The following is a 23,553-nucleotide window of genomic DNA, read 5'->3' as shown; positions in this document are numbered from 1 at the left end:
TGCTCAAACATATCCAAACTACAAGTAATTTTTCAAATTATTTCCAATCATGTTTCATTATTCATAAACTGTCTTTATAGAGTTTCACAATAGTTTGCAAAATAATAGAATCCTCATAATTGCAATGTAACTGAGATATTTTAAAATATCCTTTTAGTTCATGCATGAAAAATATAAACTTAAAAAGCATCTAATGAATCCTAGAAAAATTGTAGGCAAATCTGCTAAAATCTAGGAAAAAATAAAGTGATATGGTCAACTGTTTAGCTGGAAAATAGAATAGGTCGCTCTCTAGATTATCATCGTTGTTTCAACAAAACAGGTCCCTCTGTCTACTTCATCAATGCTACCCCAGGATTTCTTCTACTACTCTGCGGCTTTCTGGAAAAATCGGTGGCAGGTAGGTCATCGCCATTACTGATTTTCTGATTTGAGATATAGCTGACAACCAAGAGGTCAATCCTTTTGAATATCGCTGACAATGGAGATGTCAGTATCTCTATTTTGTTTTAGAAAAAATCGTTGACAGGCATGTTGTCAGCATTTTCCTGTAGGTTTTGTTTACTAATCAGTATGCATAGTTTGTTCAAAATAGCTGACAGGCACACTGTCAAGTTTTTCAAAAGAGATGACAAGGGCATTGTCAAATCTCCAGACTTTCATACTATATAAAAAACTAGCAGGCTGACTATCAATGAAATGCAAAAACTGAGTTTTTGATTTAAACAAGTGGATAAAAATGGTTCTGATACCCTAGCATATTAGCTGAGGGTACTGGCAGCTTCGAGTAACACATCCAACTTGTCTAATCTTTGCTTCTTATTCTTTCTAGTCTTCATGGGCTTTGCTTTGGCAACCTATTTATTTCCTTTCTTATTAGGGCTTGCAAGGTTATTCTCAGACTTTATAGATGTCAATGACTTGTTTAGCTAACTCTGGGTTGCTTCTGAGCTTGATTTTATACCGTAGCTTGTTTGTTGTCCTAGTGTGTCTATTACCTAGTCTGAAAATCTCAGGTGCTATTCCCCTTTCCTTTGTTATTGCCTTCTTTCCCTTTAAATATTCAGGAATAGTTGTGTTTGCAGGGGTGTTCTCTAAGGGTAAAGTTGAAAAAGTAGTGGAGCCAATGTTAGCTTATGGGCTTCTCAACGATGTAGGCTCTGCCTTGTTAAGCTGAGCACTCTTCCTTTGATAGAACTTGGGAGTTTTTGGGGCAGCTGAGGCAGATGGGGCTTCTGAGTTTTCATACATTATGGGAGTCCGAACAAGAACTTGATTCTGAGTCTTGTTCATCCTCTTGATGGTTTGGGGTTTGCCTCTTTTCCCTCTAGCAGGTTGAGGCTAGAACCCTCCCCAGAAAAGGAAATGGTTCCAGGTCCTCCCAAACTTAATCAACTTCCTTTCTATCAAAAGGTTTATCAGTGCCTTGTGATAAATAAAATGTGAAGAAGGGTTAACCCTAGCCCTATACCTAGTAGCCATGTGCTTGAGGCTTTCTAGCAAGTAGAAGAAGGGATTAATCCTAATTTGCCCATCTAAATGTGTTAAGAACTAAAAATAATACAAATTTATCCTATTATAATGACCCTCACAATTAAAATATCATTGGAAACATTGCAGGGGAGCATACCATTTGTCTTGTAGCCAGTCTTTTCGAATCCCGACCTTCCAATTTTCTGCTCTGTGCTCTTCCTTGAAGAAAGATGGAATGTTTATGCCTGCTAGAATATGGTTGTGAAAAACCATGTCACCGTCCATGGGAAAAGTTGTGGCTTCAGCAAATATGTGCTCTGTGAATTTAAATGTTAGACCATCGACTTCTACACATCTCCCATCGAAACCTGCTACAAATGATTGAGCTACCAAATTGTGGTAATCAGAACACTGATAGAAGAACCGACTCCACCCTGCCTGCTGGAACAAATGTAGGACATCAGGATAGACATTCAATAGCTCCGGATATTTAGGTTTAGTTTGGTCTAGCATGCCTCCCTTTCCCATGCCTCGCTTTCCCATTCTAGCTGGTAATATCCATGGGATTCGATGTTGTGTCACTACAGTGGAAGTAGTTTCAATTGCTAAGTGGAAAACTCAGATAACTTACCAATATAACTGCTTACAGGATATGAGGTGTAAGATACGGTGAACCCACATGCGTTAAGTTAAACTTAACGTATGTTTGATCACAAGTGTGAATCATGATCAATAATTACATGAAATTGATTACATAGCACCTTTAATCATTACATAAGGTAAACATGATCAAATTTGTACTTTACCCTTTCGATCATAATAGAGACACCTACGCTCAAAATACCGTCATTAACATGGTCAGCACAATCAACACTTTAAATATTAAAAAATAACTTAATCACTAACAATTGACATGTTAGAAAATGAGAAAATAGTGTTATCCTCATTTTCAGTGATATTCGCTTTCCAACTATATCGGGTCTCGAAACACTGCTAGGAGTATTAACCTGTTTATTACAACCTTAAATGCTCAGAACACACATGTTAGCATTTTATAAAAATTACAAAAATGAAAATTTTGATGATAACATGATGAATACCATGGGTGGATGTCATTTTCCATTCGGATCATTCCTCTCTCCTTAAGGAGCAATGGTCCCTATTGTATGAAGTTCCCTCATGAGAATCCTTTGTTGAATATGAAGAGCCACTGAAGAGAATGGTTTTGTGTGTTTAACCCATAACCATGATGAAAGAAGATCCAAGGATAGAGATGCTTTGTAATGCATGTGACCAACGTTGATACTAATAGTGTGCAGCCTAGCAAATGGACTCTGATGAAGCGTGGGTTTGTGGATGACCCATAACCATGAAAAATGAAGATCTGAGGATAAAGATACTCTGTAATGTTTGTGACCAAATGTGATACTAACATTGTGTGGCCTAGCAAATGGACTTCGATGACAAGGGTTTTGTGCTCTTGACACATAACCTTGATTCTGACTATTGATGAAGTAGTAGGTGCCTACATAGCCTGGGGTGGGAGGGCACGTCTCTAAAAAACCCAAGCCAAATGTTGCTATGCTAAAATTGATGAATGCCTACTAAAGCAAGGTGGGAGGGCATGTCTCCAAAGGGACCCTGCTCTAAATTCTGCCTAAGATACCAAAATTGATGGATTCTGGGTGGGGTACAAAACTAGGCCACACTAGAGATGTACCTGAACTATAAATGTGTTGCAGAATTGTAAAAAATGTGGCCATGGGTGTTGTAGATTCTCCTATCCATTGAGATGTTGTAAAGGCTTCTTTCACATTATAGACCTCTTGCTACAACTTTGCTGATAACTTCTGCTACAAGTGATGAAATCAAATTCCGTCAAAGACCCATTTGAGGTGCTATCACATTTTATTTTGAGTTTGAAATTTTTTAAGAAACGTTGACAATTTTAGTGTCAACGAAACAATTTGTAATAAGAAAGAAATTTTTTGATAATGGGACTATCATCACCTTTTAAGTTCAGAAAGTTATTAGCAGGAATATGCTGATGATGCAGGAGCATCTAGCACCCTTAGACAAAGGGAGGAATCCAAAGCGGAGCAAAGAGGACAACGTGGACCATGGAGCAAAACAAGGAGAAAATCTGTTTTAAAATAGATTTAAAGATGGAAGCGACAAGTCTCAAAGACTTGATCTAAATGTAATCTGCCATGTGTTATATGCATGCATGCGTAAGAGAGCTTTCGAGCTTTTTGGCTAGAGGATTAATCAGATCCTTCCGTGATCTGATCCAACAATGATTCTTATATATATATGTGTCGTGAACCTGCGTGTTCAAAGAGAGGAGACACAGAGAAATAGATAGTGCATAGTCCAGATGTAGTCGAGAGGGAGTCTGTTCCTAAGGCTGAAATGCCTTAGAATTGTAACTGTGTTATTTATAATATAATACATATGTGTTCTGTGGATTTCCTGGCGTATGTGTAATATGTTCTCTTTCCATTTCTGTTATATATATATGCACTGAGGGTTTAAATCCCAATTTTGGTGTGTTGATTGACCATCAGGCGTGATGGCGATCCATTGATGAATGAGTTAACTGTGTATGCGTGAATGGCAGAGACTGTGGCAGAACTGTGTTTTAACACAGAATCCTTCAATTGGCGGATAAGATTAAGTTAAGGAACGATTTAGAATACACAGGACCGTTGGATCTTTACGATCAACGGCCAGGATTATATCGCAGTGTAGCATCACATCACAAAGATCGGTTCCCAAAGGACGCGGACCTCAGGCCTAGAAGAGTTGCAATATGCGATCACCACATATCGCATCGCAAACAAACAGAGGCATGTGGGCAGACACAGGCTTTGAGCGATTGCGATGAGCGATCGCCGATATGTCGCATCGGTGGAGAGCCTTGGCGTTATCAGACTTGGCCGATATGCGATTGCGATACGGGAGCGGATCCAAAGCTTCATTAGATGCGACTCAATATTTTTTTTGAGATCCAACCTTTGCCTCGGATAGGGGTTCCGCGTGTATTCCTGTGTATTTCTGATGCTTGTATGGCCGCTGGATTTTTAGGCTTAACAGCCTCAAGAATTCTTCCGGTATAAAAGCTGAAAATGTTATATGGCTCTGATTCTTGTGTAAGCCCACAGTTAAAGGCTGAAGGTCTTATGAATGCTTCCGATAGGCTTTGTGGACCATAACCCATAGGCCTCAGGATCGATTTTGTTTAAGGGAAGGGATTTTAACGAGTATTAGTTGATAACGAGAATATCAATGCCAGAAGTAAAATGTGAATTTTAATTTTTGAAAACGTGCTGACACATTCCATGTCAGCGACACAATAATCATTGCTCGGTCATGCCACAAATAATATAGAGGTGAAAGGAACGTATTGAAAGGAAGGTTTTCCTCTACTGAAGAGATATGAAGTGATTTTGTAATTATCGAAGGGTCAAAATAGTTATTTCACTTGTTAGTTAGTTATTCCGCCTAAAAATCGCAATGTTTTTACCAGACAGTATTTTCACCATTTTCATTTGTAAGTTTTGGTTTATCATTGGAGAGTTGTTCATTTCAAGTTAATCGAAGGAGATACAACATTGGATCTCGGTCTCTCATCTACATAATCACCAAAATGTAGAGATAATGGGGAAGAGAAGGAATCTTAACATAAATGAACCCAAAGGTCTCGACCTCCTGGAGATATACCCAGATATTCAACAACAATTTCGGCGTGCTAGGTGGGAGGAATGTTTCCACTAATGCATCGATTACCATGACGTTGTGGTTTGAGAATTCGCCTAGGGGTTTGACAGTGAGCGTGTGGAGGTAGGAAGGCTTTCGTTCCTAGTAACAAAGGAACTAATTGTAGAGGTTACAACTCTACCTACAGATGGGGAAAAGGTTTTCAGAAGTCACGTTCTAGCTGGGATTGATGTCCCATTTTTCCTGAGAGCTGAGTTTAAAGACAAAAGATGGAAGTCAGGGGTGCAAATATCCTGGCTGGAGGACAAATGGCATGGGCCGCTACGCATTACCCAGTCATACTTCATGTGTGAAGGGTGTTTTAACTGGGTAAATTTATATCATTTTCATTTCTAAGCTCATCTAGTAGGACAAGTAAGAATGAATACATGTTTTTATTTATTGGAGTGTCTCAAGCACATGGTTACTTGTTTCTAGGCCAGGACAAACTCATCCCCTCATTTTGTTTATCACAAATCCTTAATTAAGTTGTTAATTGAGAATCAATTGGCCAAAGTTGGAAGAACTTGGAGCCATTTCCTGTTTTTGGGGGGGTTTCAACCCCAACCCCCTAAGGCCAAATGAGGGAGGCAGAAGGGTACCAAACAGGGCAAGAAAACTTAGGCAGAAACCTCCTCTCAGGGCACCTCTACTGAAATCCAAATCCGAAAATAGAAAGACATTCCCTCATCCTCTAGTCCTACAATTCCTAAGGTTTATGCCAGAAGAAGTGACAAACTTAAGAAGACACAACCTACTGCTGAAACGCTCCCACTAAAAATCTACCTCCTACTGTGAATTCTCCTTATGTCGAGAAGCCACCCACTAAGAGTTCCCCTACAGAAACTCATCCACCAAAGCAGACCAAGGGAAAAGAAGTTGAAACTGAACCCCATGATGAAGAATAACCCTCCCCATTTCAAATGTTCAAAGGGGATAAAAGACCTCACATTGGGCATTTAAACAAATTAAGGCTGGAGATAAAGTTAAAACAAAATCCTGGCTTCGCCAAAGAATTGATAGATGTGGGAAATGTCCCATTAAAGCAACTGATAATAAAAAAGGGGAAACTGCATGTTCTAAAAGGTCAAAGGCCAAGGAAATTAAAAATAAAATCCCTATGGAATCTAGACAGGGCAAGAGACAGATGATGGATAAGGTGGACGCTCTTTTGGAGGCAGCAGTACCCTCAACTAGGAAGTTGTTAACCATTTTTTAGTTTTTGATTATTCACTGTTAAAGTGAATTTTTTTGACCTTTCACTGATCACACACCTGCCAAGCGTTTAGATATAGAACAACACAGAGGAGAGCTGACATTCCCATTGTCAGTGAATTTTTGCACAGAAAAAGGTGACATTTCCATTGTTAGTGCATTCTGAAAGAAACAATTTGAGAAAGTTGCTGACAGTCAGCCCGCCAGAAAAACTATCGGTTTAGGTAGCTAAAGGACTGACAACGAAAGTGTCAACATATTGCAGCAGGGATGGCCGAGAAGACAAAAACCAAAAAAAAAAACCATTTTTGGAGGATGACAAGGTTGATCTATTGTGAGGGAAACACAATCATGATACATTTTCTCAATCCCATTTTTAGCAAAATTTTCAGCAAGTTATTTTGATTTTTGATATGTTTAAAAAGATATTTTCAGATGCATGTACCTAAGATATTTATACTTTTATTTATGGAATACTGTAACTATTTTTGAGATATAAACATGTTTAAGTTATTGTAATTCTTATATAAGAAAATATTGTAGAAGCAAAAATGGTTGTTGTTTATTTGAGACATAGCATCCTTGTGTATTTTTTAGCAGATCATTAATGAAAACAATCTTCATAAGCATTTATAGAAATTCTTGTGTTGTATTTCCCTGTCTATCTTTTTCTTTGTTTTATATTTCCTTATGTCTGAAAAACTGAGTGTATGAGATTGGGATTCATATTTTATGCTCATGTCTCTTTATTTCTAAGGCATTAATAATTGTTGTTCATTTTACCCTCACACGAATTTCCTTCATCTTCCTCTAAATTGTTGAAGTGTCAAAGGAATAATTGCTACCCTACTTTTGTGTTTCTCTCATCGAAATTGTGTTTGTAGAAAACCTGATTTAAGTTAGACTTCATGCACAATGGTGGCACTGTAACAACCCTTGGTTAAAAGTTCATGTAATAAAAGTAAATAAAGGCAAAATAAGACCACAGTTAAGGGAAACTTATTCCAAGTTTAATGTTGGGAAAAGATATCCTAGTGGGCATCACCGGATGTGTTTATGGCTAAGGGAAATTGGGAAAGGCAATGGTTAAGGCATTTAAAAGGAAAAAAAAGGTATTTTGGCACATTTAATTGTGAAAATAAAGGAAAATAGAAGAAAAGGAAGGTGAAAGGTCGCATGTTGGATGCGAGGAGGGAAATGAAGGAAAATAATGGAAAATGAAGAAAATAGAGACCTCATTGATAAAAAGGCTCATGAGGATCAATTGATGGATTTTGGTCAATTCAGTTTTGGGGCTCTCTCATTATTCTCTATCTCTCTCTCCCTTGGACAAAAATTTTTCTTGGAGCATTCTAGCTTTGTAGAAATGAAGGAAAAAGCAAGCAAATAAAGGACAATGAAAGGAAAGGAAAGTGAAGATCAAGCAAAGAAGAGCAGGATCAAGCAACGTCAACAAGAACACTTGCAGGTAACATATTGTATGTTTGATTTTATAACTGGTTTTGACATGCATGTCTTTGTGTGTTGGTATATGGTTCTTCTGATGTTAGTGGCATGGTTTTGCAGGGTTATGACAATGGTTTTCAGCCTTGCCTTGCCTTTTTCCAGATAGCCATGGTGTGATGGGATCATTTTCTCAGTTTTGAGCTTTGGAATTTCCAGATGGTTCTAGAATCTAGGGCGGAGGTGGTCTCAGGAAAATTCCCAAAGGCCTAGGAATCCCTTGACCAGTTTTGGCTGGATACACTATAAAGCCTAAGGGTGGAGTCTCGGATTAGGGCCTAGTGATTCAGTGTGGATTGTGGTAAAGCCTGAGAGACTTCTGCCTCGGTTTAGGGCCTAGTGCTCTGGTGTGGATTGTGGTAAAGCCTGAGAGACAAGGAGATGGAAAATTTCTTAAGGATAGTGATGGATTCTGGAGGCATTCCAAGCTCAGTTTCATTTTGTGATCTCGATGCCAGTTTTGGTGAGATCACGGTTTGGTGAGGGTGGAGGTGGTTTAACCTATGGATTCCCTTGGTTATTTTTGGATTGGTTTATCCATGAGATCCCACATTCATGCTTGGAATATGGCACGAGGGTGACTGGCTTAAAGAAATATTTTGTTTATCCATGTCTACAGTTGGGTGGTACGTGGAAGTATCGAACGTGGTCAGTTTTTCCTATGTTGAATAAAAGCTAAGTTCTCTTTATTTTGTACTCGTTATTATGTGGATTTAATGGTTGTTATCACATTGTTATTTACATGGTTTAATGTTGTTTATAAGCATGGCTATGTGATTGGTTATAGTCATGATTATTTCATGTATTTACTTGTAACTGAAAGGATAATGTATGCAAGACCTAATTGATGTCAAAACCGTTAAAGGAAGAGGGCAGAGACCCTTCTTGTCAAGTATCATATGATTTATCAGTCATTTATGCTCAGTATTTTATTCATTTCATGTAGATTGCATTGATGCCAAGTGCTTGACAGAATTTTAGTCCTGATTGGGGATGGTCAGGTCTAGTCCTGGAGTCATTTTTTTTGTAAGTCTTGTCATTATGTAATTTATGGATTATGAAAGCTACAGGGGTTTCTAGGCACAGACCTGGATTATGGGCTTGAAAAGTGGCACAAATCCTGGAGTCGCAGGCATCTATCTGAGGAGTATAGTCCCCATACGCATGCACACCCATGATGTGCGTGCATCTGAAGGTTCTTAGATGCACCCTTGTCCATATCGAGGGAGCATCCAGGGGTTTATTGGTCTCAAAGCTCAGTGGGACCCAGGGGTTGGTTAGGGGAATGACTGGGATGCATTCTGGGAGTCTTATAGCAGGTGTAGAAGGTCTGTGTTGTGGGTTTCCGTCGATTCCACTTCCTTAAGGTCACCTAGGAGGTCGAATCATAACATAGTAAATTATTATCACATGTTTACACCAGTTGGATAGTTACTTGGGTAGGTGTGGGAGGAGATATTTATAGAGTGGTATTAGGGCATGGTTCACCCCTTGGACTGGATGGGTTGCGTGTTGGTCATGCATTCATGTCGGTTTCGTATGTGTTTCTTGTGTTGTAATACCATGCGCTTGTTTTATTTGCGTGTTGTTGGTCATGGTTATAGTGATGTTGCCATGTGAAAGAGGATGTTGTTGTTGTGAAGTGTGTCGTCATGAGTGTATGATTGGTTATGCATTTTTATGCATGTTAGTTCTTACATATTGTCAAATGTGCATTGATATGGTCGTTTTTTCCATACATGAGGTCATGTTATGTGTAGTTGATATGGTCATGCATTGATGACTGGACTTTAGCTAGAATGATGATTATATGCTTATATGATTATGTGTCATATTTATATATGTTGTCATGATTTTGTTATACGTGTATTACGTTGATTTTTTGATCTTGTAGACGAGGTATCCTCCCCGAATTATGCTAAAGTACGTTGGTTTATTGTGATTTGGTTTAACTGACATGATATACCTTGCAGGAAGAGTATCAAACAAGACTAACAAGATGGTAGACTACAGTTCCTGAGACTCTCCCTATGGATCAGATGACCAACATGGTGTTGGGTACTCTTCTGATTTGGCAGACACACTGAGGAGTTTAAAGGCGGAAATAAGGATTCATAAGGCAGATAATGAAAAAATCATACAAGCATGGGAGAAACAAGTAGAGGTAAAGGTAGTGGTACTTCAGAGTTTTTCAGAATTGTAGTGACATGGATCACTTTGGATCAGCCATGAGAAGAAGGACACAACTAATGGGGCATATGGCAACAGGTCGCATGGTGAGTACAAGTTGGATGGAGAGGACATGATCATAGATGGCAGGTCCTTGGATACTCCGGACAGGAGGGGTGATAGACACAGGTACTATTCTGGTTTTGGTTCTGACATGCATTATGATTGTCATTGTTATCATACTTATAGGAGGAGTGACAAGGGATATTTTCTGAATGAGTTTAAGAAAGAAAAGCCACCTACATTTGATGGAAAGATGAAGAAATCACAGGATGCAAAGGCATGATTTCTTGGTATGAGTAAGTTCTTCGGATTGCATGATTATTCAGAGAACATGAAAGAAAATATAGCCACTTTTAGTCTTAAAGGGAAAGCAGATATTTGGTGGGAAGATGTGAATAATGTTAAAGATATTTGAGAAGATGACTTTACTTGGAATGAGTTTGAGAGGCTCTTTAAGAAGAAGTATTTTTCGAAAAGGTAATGTGATGACATAACTAAGGAGTTTTATGAGTTGTAGATGGGTTCCATGACAGATGATGAGAATATTGGCAGGTTCTTAGAGCTGTTGAGATATGTTCCTTACCTCAAGGAGGAGAAGGCTAAGGTTCAAAGATTTGTCAGTGGACTGTCAGTAGCATACAGAGACCAGATTGAGTTCAATGAGTCTAGATCGTTGGAGGAGGCCATCCAAAAGTTGAAACATTTTTATGATTAGTTGAAGCACAAATTTGAGCCTAAGCATGCCTTGAAAGGAAATGAAAAAATTAAAGTAAAATGGCCACCAAAGCGAGGAAGACCTCAATATGCAAGTGAGAAATAAAATATAATCCCTTACAAGAAGTTCAATACAACTGAGAAGGGACATGGAGAGTAGCAAACTAGAGACAATGGTAGAGTACCGTTGTAGTGTTGTATATGTGTCAAGGATCATTGTAAGAGGGATTGTGATGCAGGAAAGTGTTCCCTCTGTGGACAGAGGCAACCCCTCTAGCCCTAGAATGGGTCTAGTCACAACAAGGACAAAACAACAATTAATTCCTTTGAATAGTCATCGTTGGAGGCCTACCTCAAACCAGTGGTTGATGAAGTTTCGTTGCACTGCTCCAGCTTCCGTTTCCTTCTCCTTAACGAACGATCAACTTGAAACACAACAAAGAAACAACAGAGCATGTAACCGAGAAACAACAATGATCTATTTACTCATAAAGTCAAGAAGTCATGAGCTATCAAGTAAATTACATACAAGATATAGGAAATCATCATTTATTGTATTAATAATAAATCAAGAGCAAAGCTTACAACCAAGTCTTGACGTCGCAAGCCTTTTTAGAGGGTCCAACCAGTGTGTTTCTTCAAGCATTCACTCTCAAAGATGGGTCTCCCAAATAGCAATATATCTATATCTCTTATCACAAGCTTTAACACAAGGTAAAGGGCACTCCACACCTTCTTGCAAACTATATAGCAATCCCACACTTGTCACACTCACACCAAAGCTATCTACCAAACTCAAAAGCAGTAGCAGCACTGTACAACCAAAAGAACTAGCAGATGATAGCAATGGTGAGTGATTTTATAGGAGAAGGAGTCTCCATGAAATGAGGGAGAGGGAGCTTATCCTCAGGGAAAGCAGCACAAAAGACAAAACTACCATGCTAGAGGAGGAAGGGTGACCCAAACTGACCCAACAACCAGGTCCAGAGACATCCAGAAGGCCGACTGTTGGAACGAATTTGCCCAATCTGGATCGTTGCTGGTCATTAACTAAGCTTTAGCACCGACATCGCTAGGAAGCAATGTATGCAGACGGATTGTCGCTAAAGATAGTTAATAGCCTCGCGCTTGGGCTTGAAATCCGACCGTCACGGGAAATAGGTGTACTCCCGCGATGATGTCGCAACAAGACTGTTTATGTCAGGGGTCCGTCACGTGTATTAAATATATTCTCACGACAAGGCATAAAACTTAGGAAAAGAGGGTCAGTTGGCAACATAAGAGAGCATTTGTTCAATAGGAGCATGTTTTACTGGACACATGACACAGTAGAAGGACTGGGGTGAAGGCAGTGACAAATTACTGTGTAACAGATGCCTCCTAAAGTATGAAGCTTGAGAGAGTGGGAGGGGTGAAATGCTTTACGAAACTGTCTGAACTGGAACACCACCTGGAAGAACCTGCAGGCGCAAGTACAACTGATATCTTTGATAGTGAAATACATGTAGTCTAGGCATGGGCGCAACCATCCAAAAGACATACGTATGGATGCAGCCACCCAACTAGTAAGACCATGATAATGATAAAGGTATGGTCGCAGCCATCCATGAAGACTCAGGTATGGTCACAGCCATCCATCAAAGAGTCATGTATGTAATCACAAACCAATCCACGCAGCCCGAACATGTGTAATCTTAGTTCGGGGTCTTGAAACCCAACCGATCATAGTACAAATTCTAGCATGCGAACAGATGTGCTGAAGTCGAGCATGATAGAAAGTCGCTTGATTACCGGTCAATGATGAAAACTGTTAACAAGCGCGAGAGAAACCACCAATAATGCCAATGGCTCTCAAGGTACTATCTAGTACAATCCATGAAGTGTGAAGAATGAGCTGAAGTCGAACACTCGTGGAATCACCCAATCAACGACCAATGATGAAAGTCAACCATCAAGTGCGAAGAACTTGCCATTGAGGCATGCAAGCTCCAAGGTACCAAAGGGGATCTCTAGATCGATCTCATGGATAATGAGCTGGCGTCGATAGGAAACGATTCTTTGCAGGAGGGCCATAATGTTTCCCTCATCAACGACACGAGATAAGGAACAAGTGGTAGATGGTGAAACATAGTATCAGAGGAGGAGGTAAGGATGTGAACTGCAGAAGGATTATACTCTTGAACATATCGGCGACACGACTCTGGAGGGTGGTAGCATTTAGGTACCAAGGGATTAGAGGCTTGATGGAGACAACATGGATCAGATGGAATGAGGCTAAATGGAAAACCAAAACCCCGGAGGCAAAATGACGATGTATGGATATCCCAACCCGACAAGAAGCAAAAGTGTCGATGTTCAAGAGTGACTAGTTGCCGCAAGTAACCAATGACAACTTCCAAATTTTCCCCCACCATTGCTGTTGAGTACCCCAATTATTTTTGAAAACAAGCTTGAAGGGGATAACATATGCTTGTAATATAAGTTTGACCTTCGATTGAATCCAACCTAGTAATATTTTAAGGAGCCCTAGGGAGGAGAAGCTCGAGTCTCGTCCTGGTGACGAGTCCAATGTAGTCAGGGTTTAACGAGTCCGACATAGGTAAAACTCAGAGTCTTTTTCATGTTTTGAGAGTTTTAAAAAGACACAGAAAAGAAAACTCCAGGGGGGTGCTTTTTCGTAGATTTGTGTCCCTCGAGCCCGAAAAAGTATAAAATAATACTCGAGAGAACCGCTTGACCATTACGATCAAGGAGTACTTTTCATAATTGGTGGCCTCGATCCGAAAAAGTAAAAAAGCGATCGAAGACACGTCGTTTCGGAACTAGTATCGAACTTGAAATGACAAAAGTCTGGCAACCTTTTCGTGTTTATACAGTCGAAAAAGAGCTCAAAGCAGACCGCCTCTTATTTTGTTTAACGAGTCAAAAGGAATAACTCGGCAATCTTTTCGTCTTTTAAGTCGGAAAAGAGATTAAAGAGGACTTTGCGGAAAATATGGACCAAGTGTATATGGACTGTAATACAAACCAGCCATCGTCATTTCTGTACAAAACATTCACCATAAGATCCATTTGACATAAATAGGTTATATATGTAGAAATATGGTCAAAAACCCAAAAAACCCTAAATTAGAACGTGATATAAATGAAAAAACCCACACCCTAAAGTGCAATTCCTAATTTTTTCAAAAAACACTATAAAAAGGGGCGTGGTAATTTCTATTTTTTACCATTTACATTGTGCATTTTTACCTTTGGCATTTTGGAGCACCAACCTGAGCGGACTTCCCAAGTCGATTCCGGCATCAACTGTCCATGGTTCCACCTGAAGCTTTCTCCAAGTAAGTACATTCTTCCTTGGGTTGCATTTGAGTGGTTTTTTTTAATTCAATTTGGTGTTATATAGGTGGTTTTAGGCGGATTTTTAAATCCGAGTCCGCCTCTCGGTCGTCGCAGAAAAGCCGCTCGGGATAGTGACGATCCAGCGTGGTGACATGCACCACCTCTGTGATCGTCATGAGAGATAGATGTACTCTTGTGACAATCGTGGGAAAAATGAACTATTGACCTCGAGCCGTCGCCGTTGTTTGGAAAACAGCTGCGACGACGCCATAAAGTTGAAATTTTTTATAATTTATGGATTTAAACTTGTGAAAAGAGTTCTAATTCATTTTTCCTTCGACACAGGGCAACATGGCATTTGTATGGCAAGAAAGAACTCACGATATCAATGATGAACAAGCGTTCAATGATCCTGGGTGCCGAAGAGATTTACTTGCTTGTGGATTACTAAAATTTTTCCTCACTCCGCATCTTCGGGCCCAACCTGACTTGTTAGAGTTGCTAATTCGTGCTTGGAACCCAGCGGATGGAAAGTTCGTTATCTGGGGCAAAGACATTGAGTTTGATGCTACGGATATATATTTCTTGACTGGATTGTCCCGTCGCGGTGAGAGGCCGATTTTAGAGGGCCAACGAACTAGTGGCGAATCACTGGACATGTTGATAGCACGGGTGTGCCTAGGGGCACGTAAATCAAGCTCTAGTGGGAAATTGGTGATTCCAATGGTAGAAGACCTGGTTCTTCGCTCGGTTCTATTTATGGCACCTAGGCTTGAAATCCGACTGTTGAGGGAAACAGGTGTACTCCCGCGACGAGGTCGCGACATCACTGTTTATGAAAAGGGTCCGTCGTGTGTATTAAATGTATTCTCACGACGAGGCATAAAACTTAGGAAAAGAGGGTCAGTTGGCAACATAAGAGAGCATTTGTTCAATAGGAGCATGTTTTACTGGAGACATGACACAGTAGAAGGACTGGGGTGAAGGCAGTGACAAATTACTATGTAACAGATGCCTCCTAAAGTATGAAGCCCGAGAGAGTGGGAGGGGTGAAATGCTTTACAAAACTGTCTGAACCGGAACACCACCTGGAAGAACCTGCAGGCGCAAGTACAACTGATATCTCTAATGGTGAAATACATGTAGTCTAGGCATGGGTGCAACCATCCAAAAGACATACGTATGGACGCAGCCACCCAGCTAGTAAGACCATGATAATGATAAAGGTATGGTCGCAGCCATCCATGAAGACTCAGGTATGGTCGCAGCCATCCATCAAAGAGTCATGCATGTAATCACGAACCAATCCATGCAGCCCGAACATGTGTAATCTTAGTTCGAGGTCTTTAAACCCAACCGATCATAGTACAAATTCTAGCATGTGAATTGATGTGTTGAAGTCGAGCATGATAAAAAGTCACTTGATTACTGGTCAATGATGAAAACTGTTAACAAGCACGAGAGAAACCACCAATAATGCCAATGGATCTCAAGGTACTATCTAGTACAATCCATGAAGTGTGAAGAATGAGCTGAAGTCGAACACTCGTGGAATCACCTAATCAACGACCAATTATGAAAGTCGACCGTCAGGCGCAAAGAACTTGCCATTGAGGCATGCAACCTCCAAGGTACCAAAGGGGATCTCTAGATCGATCTCATGGATAATGAGCTGGCATCGACAGGAGACGATTCGTCGCAGGAGGGCCATAATGTTTCCCTCATCAACGACACGAGATAAGGAACAAGTGGTAAATGATGAAACAGAGTATCAGAGGAGGAGGTAAGGATGTGAACTACAAAAGGATTATACTCTTGAACATATCGGCGACACGACTCTGGAGGGTGGCAGCATTCAGGTACCATGGGATTAGAGACTTGATGGCGACAACATGGATCAGATGGAATGAGGCTAAATGGCAAACCAAAACCCCAGAAGGCCAAATGACGATGTATGGATATCCCAACCCGACAAGAAGCAAAAGTGTCGATGTTCAAGAGTGATTAGTTTCCGCAGGTAACCAATGACAACTTCCAAATTTTCCCCCACCATTGCTGTTGAGTACCCCAATTATTTTTGAAAAAAAGCTTGAAGGGGTTAGCATATGCTTGTAATATAAGTTTGAACTTCGGTTGAATCCAACCTAGTAATAGTTTAACGAGCCCTAGGGAGGAGAAGCTCGAGTCTCGTCATGGTGACGAGTCCAATGTCGTCAGGGTTTAACAAGTCCGACATAGGTAAAACTCAGAGTCTTTTTCATGTTTAGAGAGTTTTAAAAAGACACAGAAAAGAAAACTCCAGGGGGGTGCTTTTTCGTAGATTTGTGTCCCTCGAGCCCGAAAAAGTATAAAATAATACTCGAGAGAACCGCTTGACCATTACGATCAAGGAGTAATTTTCGTAATTGGTGGCCTCGATCCGAAAAAGTAAAAAAGCGTTCGAAGACACGTCGTTTCAAAACTAGTATCGAACCTGAAACGACAAAAGTCTGGAAATCTTTTCGTGTTTATACGGTCGAAAAAGAGCTCAAAGCGGACAACCTCTTATTTCGTTTAACGAGTCAAAAGGAATAACTCGGCAATCTTTTCGTCTTTTAAGTCGAAAAAGAGCTTAAAGAGGACTTTGCGGAAAATACAGACCAAGTGTATACAGACTGTAATATGAGCCAGCCATCGTCATTTCTGTACAAAACATGCACCATAAGATCCATTTGACATAAATAGATTATATATGTGGAAATATGGTCAAAAACCCAAAAAACCCTAATTAAAAACGCGATATAAATGAAAAAACCCACACCCTAAAGTGTAATTCCTAATTTTTTCAAAAAACACTATAAAAAGGGGTGTGGTAATTTCTATTTTTTACCATTTACATTGTGCATTTTTACCTTTGGCATTTTGGAGCACCAACCTGAGTGGACTTCCCAAGTCAATTCTAGCATCAACTATCCATGGTTCTACCTGAAGTTTTCTCCAAGTAAGTACATTCTTCCTTGCGCTGCATTTGAGTGGTTTTTTTATGCAATTTGGTGTTAGATAGGTGGTTTTAGGCGGATTTTCAAATCCGAGTCCGCCTCTCAGTCATCGCGGAAAAGCCGCTCGAGATAGTGACGACTGAGCATGTTGACATGCACCACCTCCGTGATCGTTGTGAGAGATAGATGTACTCTCGTGACGATCACAGGAAAAATGAACTATTGACCTTGAGTCGTCGCCGTTGTTTGGAAAATAGCTGCGACGACGCCGTAAAGTTGAAATTTTTATAATTTATGCATTTAAACTTGTGAAAAGAGTTCTAATTCATTTTTCCTTCGACGCAGGGCAACATGGCATTTGTGTGGCAAGAAAGAACTCACGATATCAACGATGAACAAGTGTTCAATGATGCTGGGTGCTGAAGAGCTTTACTTGCTTGTGGATTACTAAAACTTTTCCTCACTCCGCATCTTCGGGCCCAACCTGACTTGTTAGAGTTGCTAATTCGTGCTTGGAACCCAGCGGACGAAAAGTTTGTTATCCGGAGCAAAGACATTAAGTTCGATGCTACGGATATATATTTCTTGAATGGATTGTCCTGTCACAGTGAGAGGCCGATTTTAGAGGGCCAACGAACTGGCAGTGAATCACTGGACATGTTGATAGCACGGGTGTGCCCAGGGGCACGTAAATCAAGCTCTAGCGGGAAATTGGTGATTCCAACAGTAGAAGACCTGGTTCTCCGCTCGGTTCTATTTATGGTGACGAGGGTAGCAGGCTCCCAAGCCCAACACGAGGCAACAAAGACCCACCTTTGGTTGGCTCTTGATTGCCTTAACCCGACCATGTACAACTGGGCTGAAGCAGTGACCAGTAACATGAAGAGGCAGCTCACCAAATGCCGTCGCGGGGAGGTGAAGCAGTTTGGTTACGGGTCTATTTTGATCCCGCTCATGCTGGAGCGAGTGCCGTCACTTCAGTTACAGGACATGGACTTAGACAGACCTAGACCGCGAGAGACTCGGATCACTCGTTGGGCACATGTCATGCCATGAGGGGGTGGCGGTTGACCAGTGTCATGGGGGACACTATTCCGAGAGTGGCTAGATTGCCAGACGATCTTCGTCGAGGATTGGCCATACGCAGGTATGGATTTTTGTGGGGACCTCGACATGCAGCTTCGTGCGGGCGAGCAATGGGACGAGGGAGGTAAACACTTGATCGAAACACCACACTATTTATCTTTTGATTTTTTTATAATGTTTTTTGGATTTTTTCATGCATATGTCTTAATGATGTATCTTATGTTACTTGCAGATGTGGGACCAGAGAGGTCTGTGGGACTAGCTCCGGAGGCACAGAGGGAACCACAAGGCATCAGAGAGCTGGCCTTGGTTCCCCCAGCTGGCAGTTCAATGGAGACAGTGGCCCATAACCTTGAGGGCCCGACAGAGGGGATCCCAGAGGTCCCCATAGAGTATCAGATACATACAGTAGGGGTGATACCTAGGGTGCATAGACTCTTGAGACGAGTTGCATGAGCAGTGGTGTGCTACAAAGAGCATAACCCACCGCAGTAGATGCCTAGGTTTTACTTTCTGCTGATTTTTTGAGAGACATGTGTTTCGGATGTACACAGATTCTATTTTTTGACATACACACTTATTTTTGAGTGCCTCGGTGCGCCACACGATATATATACATACATATATATATATATATATATATATATATATATATATATATATATATATATATATATACATATATATGTATATCTATGGTTCATTATTGTGTCTCGAATGCTTCTATACAATGTTTTGATTACATGTTGCGTAAATGTCTGTCTAATACATGATTTGCTAATGCATCAGTTAATGTGTTTAATCTTCTTGGAATGTGTTGATATGTAATAAAATCAAAATTCCTTTCCAATAATTTAACACGTAAATACAACCTTAAAATGCGATGATCTCTGACGGAATAACACCCGTTAAGCTGGTGGACAACAAGTTGAGAATCCAGATTCACAACCAATGCACGAATATCGAGGTTGATAGCCTTGGTCAGTAATTCAATGACAGCGCTATATTCAACGACATTGTTTGTGGTGCAACCCAGACAAACACCTTGAAGGTCTACTAACTCACCGTGAGGATCGTAGATCACCCACGCCGCAGAAGAAAGATTTCGGGTACTACGGCAGGCACCATCAGCGAAACCAACGTAACGTGTACATGACATCTGCACAAGAAGTAAAAAGACAAAATAAGCGGCAACTATGCCTTCACACCAAGCCAAACATGCAAACACATACTGACAACACACCTGTTGAGAACTCACATATGTACAAATCAATGCACGAGATTCATGCATAATATTTTTTTAGATAAAGCCCATTTCGGGGCTTATCTAGAGGGTTCCCTTCGTAATCAATCAGCTCATAGGCCCCTTTTTGCAAAACTCATTTCACAATGTAAGGCCCATGCCACATAGGCTTGAATTTGCCTACCCCCAGCTTATCATTTGCTTGATCATAGAGCAGGACTAAGTCTCCTTCAACGAAAGAACGAGGATTGACAGCTTGGTCGAAGTGAGTTTTCACTCTCTTCTTCTGTGCTTCAATGGCTAGAGAGGCTAGTCGACGGGTCTCGTCTAACCACTCTAGGTAAAGAAGACGTTCTTCTACTGGAGTAGTGTTTGGGAGCAATTCGATGGCTAATTTAAGAGAAGGGATCTCACACTCAATCAGAAGGGTAGCCTCCAGATCGTAAACCAATTGGAACGGGGTGAACCCGGTGGCATCTTTTGCTGAATTTTGGTAGGCCCATAAGGTGGAAAACAACATCAAATACTAGTTGGACTTGTGCATGCCAATGGTGCATTGAAGCATCGTGACCAAAACTTATTGAAAGCTTCCACTTGGCCATTGGCCTGAGGATAGTACGGTGTTGAGCTATCATGCCGCAAACCCAGCTGGGTTGTTAACTTAGTCATCATATGATTACGAAATGTTTGCTGTGATCAGTGATAATAGCTTGAGGGACTCCGAATTGTGAAATGACATGATTGAATAAAAATTGCGCTGCTATCTGACCATCATCGGATGGTGTAGGCATCGCCTCGGCCCATTTCGTGAAATAATCAACGACAGCGATGATATACCCATGCCCCCCGGCTGAGCGAGGGTTATAGGTCTTATAATCAATGCCACATTTGGAAAAAGGGCCGACGGTAATGACAGGGTGCAAAGGAGCAGGAGGCGTGCGCATCTTCCATTGGTAGATTTGGCACTCGTGACAAGAGTGGATGGCAAGAATGCAATCCTTGAAAATAGATGGCCAAAAATAACCAACACGGAGGATCTTCTAAGCGGTGGCATATCCTGACATATGACCACCACAGGCACTGGAGTAGCAGTCATTTAGAACTCGTTCAGCTTTCTCGAACGTCAAACATAGCGGAGAATAGAGTTGGCGCCAAGACGGTACAAGGTGTCCCCAATAAAGCGATGAGGTTGAGAATGATGGTGAATCCGTCGCTGAGCATACTTGGACAAATCTAGACAAAAAGAGGACGTCTGAAGGTAGAAAATAATATCCCTATACTAAGGATCGAGGGTGCTAATCAAGAATAGAGATTCATCTGGGATATGGTCCTCTAACCGAGAGGACGCAGTAACAGATGGTAGGGAGCAAAGCAGCTCAGTGAAGACGAGGGACTTCTTAGACTTAGTTGTAGTAAACTCCAAGTCGAAATCATGAAGGATACAATCCACTTTGAGTATTTGCCCCCCAATAATTGACGTGACAAGATGTACGTCATTGGGTTGCAATCAGAAATCACCGTCATGGTGCGCAATAAGATATAGTGGCAGAAACGTTGGACGGCGCAAATGGCAGCCAATGCCAACTTCTCGACATAGGCATATCGAGTTTCCATATCAAGTAAATTGCGACTGAGATAGTAAACGACATGCTCAGTACCATCATCATCGTCTTGGACTAGAACCATGTCGATGGTGGTATCGGCAGCGGCTAAATAAAGAGTGTAGTCACGGTGATAATCAGGTGGACATAACAACAGAGCAGAAACAAGGAGGGCCTTGAGGTGCTCGAATGACTCTTGTGCAACGGTATCCCAAAGAAAAGGGATGTCTCGCTTTAATAACCGCGTATAGCCTTTGGCCACTTTAGCATAATTCGGAATGAATCATCGTAGAAAATTTGCTTTACCCTGCAAATTCTGCAATTGCTGCAAAGAAGCAGGGGTAGGGAGATTCAGGGTAGCTTCGACTTTAAGGGGATCTAGATGGATACCCTCCTGGGAGATGATGAACCCGAGAAGTCTGCCAGATTCCACGCAGAAGACACACTTATGTGGATGTCACCAACTTGTGATGCAGGAAAGTGTTCCCTTTGCGGACAGAGGAAACCCCTCTAGCCCTAGAGTGGGTCTAATCACAACAAGGACAAAACAACAATTAATTCCCTTAAATAGTCATCGTTTGAGGCCTTCCTCAAACCGGTGGTTGATGAAGTTCCGTTGCGCTGCTCCAGCTTCCATTTCCTTCTCCTTAATGAGTGATCAACTTGAAACACCACAAAGAAACAACAGAGCACGTAACCGAGAAACAACAATGATCTATTTACTCATAAATTCAAGAAGTCATGAGCTATCAAGTATATTACATACAAGAAATAGGAAATCATCATTTATTGTATTAATAATAAATCAAGACCAAAGCTTACAACCAAGTCTTGACGTCGCAAGCCTTTTTAGAGGGTCCAACTAGTGTGTTTCTTCAAGCATTCACTCTCAAAGATGGGTCTCCCAAATAGCAATATATCTCTATCTCTTATCACAAGCTTTAACACAAGGTTAAGGGCACTCCACACCTTTTTGCAAACTATATAGCAATCCCACACTTGTCACACTCACACCAAAACTATCTACCAAACTCAAAAGTAGCAGCAACACTGTACAACCAAAAGAACTAGCAGATGATAGAAATGGTGAGTGATTTTATAGGAGAAGGAGTCTCCATGAAATGAGGGAGAGGAAGCTTATCCTCAGGGCAAGCAGCACAAAAGACGGAACTACCATGCCAGAGGAGGAAGGGCGACCCAAACTGACCCAACAACTAGGTCCAGAGACATCCAGAAGGCCGATTGTTGGAACGAATTCACCCAATCTGGATCGTTGTTGGTCGTTAACTAAGCTTTAGCGCCGACATCGCTAGGAAGCAATGTATGTAGATCGATTGTCGCTAAAGATAGCTAGTAGCCTCGTGCTTGGGCTTGAAATTCGACTGTCGTGGGAAACAGGTGTACTCTCGCGACGAGGTCACGACATGACTGTTTATGACAGGGGTCCGTCGTGTGTGTTAAATGTATTCTCGTGATGAGGTAGAAAACTTAGGAAAAGAGGGTCAGTTGGCAACATAAGAGAGCATTTGTTCAGTAGGAGCATGTTTTACTGGACACATGACACAGTAGAAGGACTGGGGTGAAGGCAGTGACAAATTACTTTGTAACAGGGATTGTTCGCAGTATAAGGGTGGTAGACCCCAGATATATAGTGCTCAGGAGGTGCATACAGTGAGGGATGTTGGTCATATAATTCCTCAGATTTATGCAGCTATGGGCAATAGGCAAGTGGATCATTAGACATCTATCATTGAAATGGACGGTAAGCTTTGTAATCAAGTAAGCTTCTATTTGGATTGATCCTGGATCTAATTATAGTTATATTAATCATGACATGGTGGATAAGTGTTGTTTGATAAAATAAGTGCATGCAGAATCTTGGTTGGTACAGTTGGCTACAATTACAAAGAAGGGATTCCACCATTGGGTAAGAGCTTGTGCATTTGAGTTAAATTATATGCCTACAACAACACATTTGAATGTACTACCATTGGGATCGTATAGCATGCTTTTGGGTATGGATTGTTTGTACCTTCACAGGACCAAAGTGGATCTCTTCGACAAGGCCATTGAGTTCTTGGATGATAATGGGGAAAAGAGAATTTTGCAGGGAAAGAATAAGCCCATATCAGTTAGAATGGTGACAACTATGCAAGCTAAGTGTAGGTGTAGAAAAGGTTGTGTGATGTTTGCAATGCATATATCTAGTGACAAGGGTAAGGATGTTGAGGATACATAAATATTCAAGAAGTACCCTGTATTGCAACAGTGTTAGGATATGTTTCTAGCAGACATTCCAAAGTTACCTCCTTACAGGGAAGTATATTTCTCTATTAAGTTGGTGCCAGGTGTAGCATCAGCATTGAAGGTACCTTACAGGATGAGTACCCTAGAGCTAGTTGAGTTG

Source organism: Pinus tabuliformis, chromosome 6 (genome assembly GCF_031772625.1).
Source record: "Pinus tabuliformis cultivar Carrire ecotype Pingquan chromosome 6, CPIR1, whole genome shotgun sequence".
Lineage (NCBI taxonomy): Eukaryota > Viridiplantae > Streptophyta > Pinopsida > Pinales > Pinaceae > Pinus > Pinus tabuliformis.
This window is presented reverse-complemented; position numbering follows the sequence as displayed.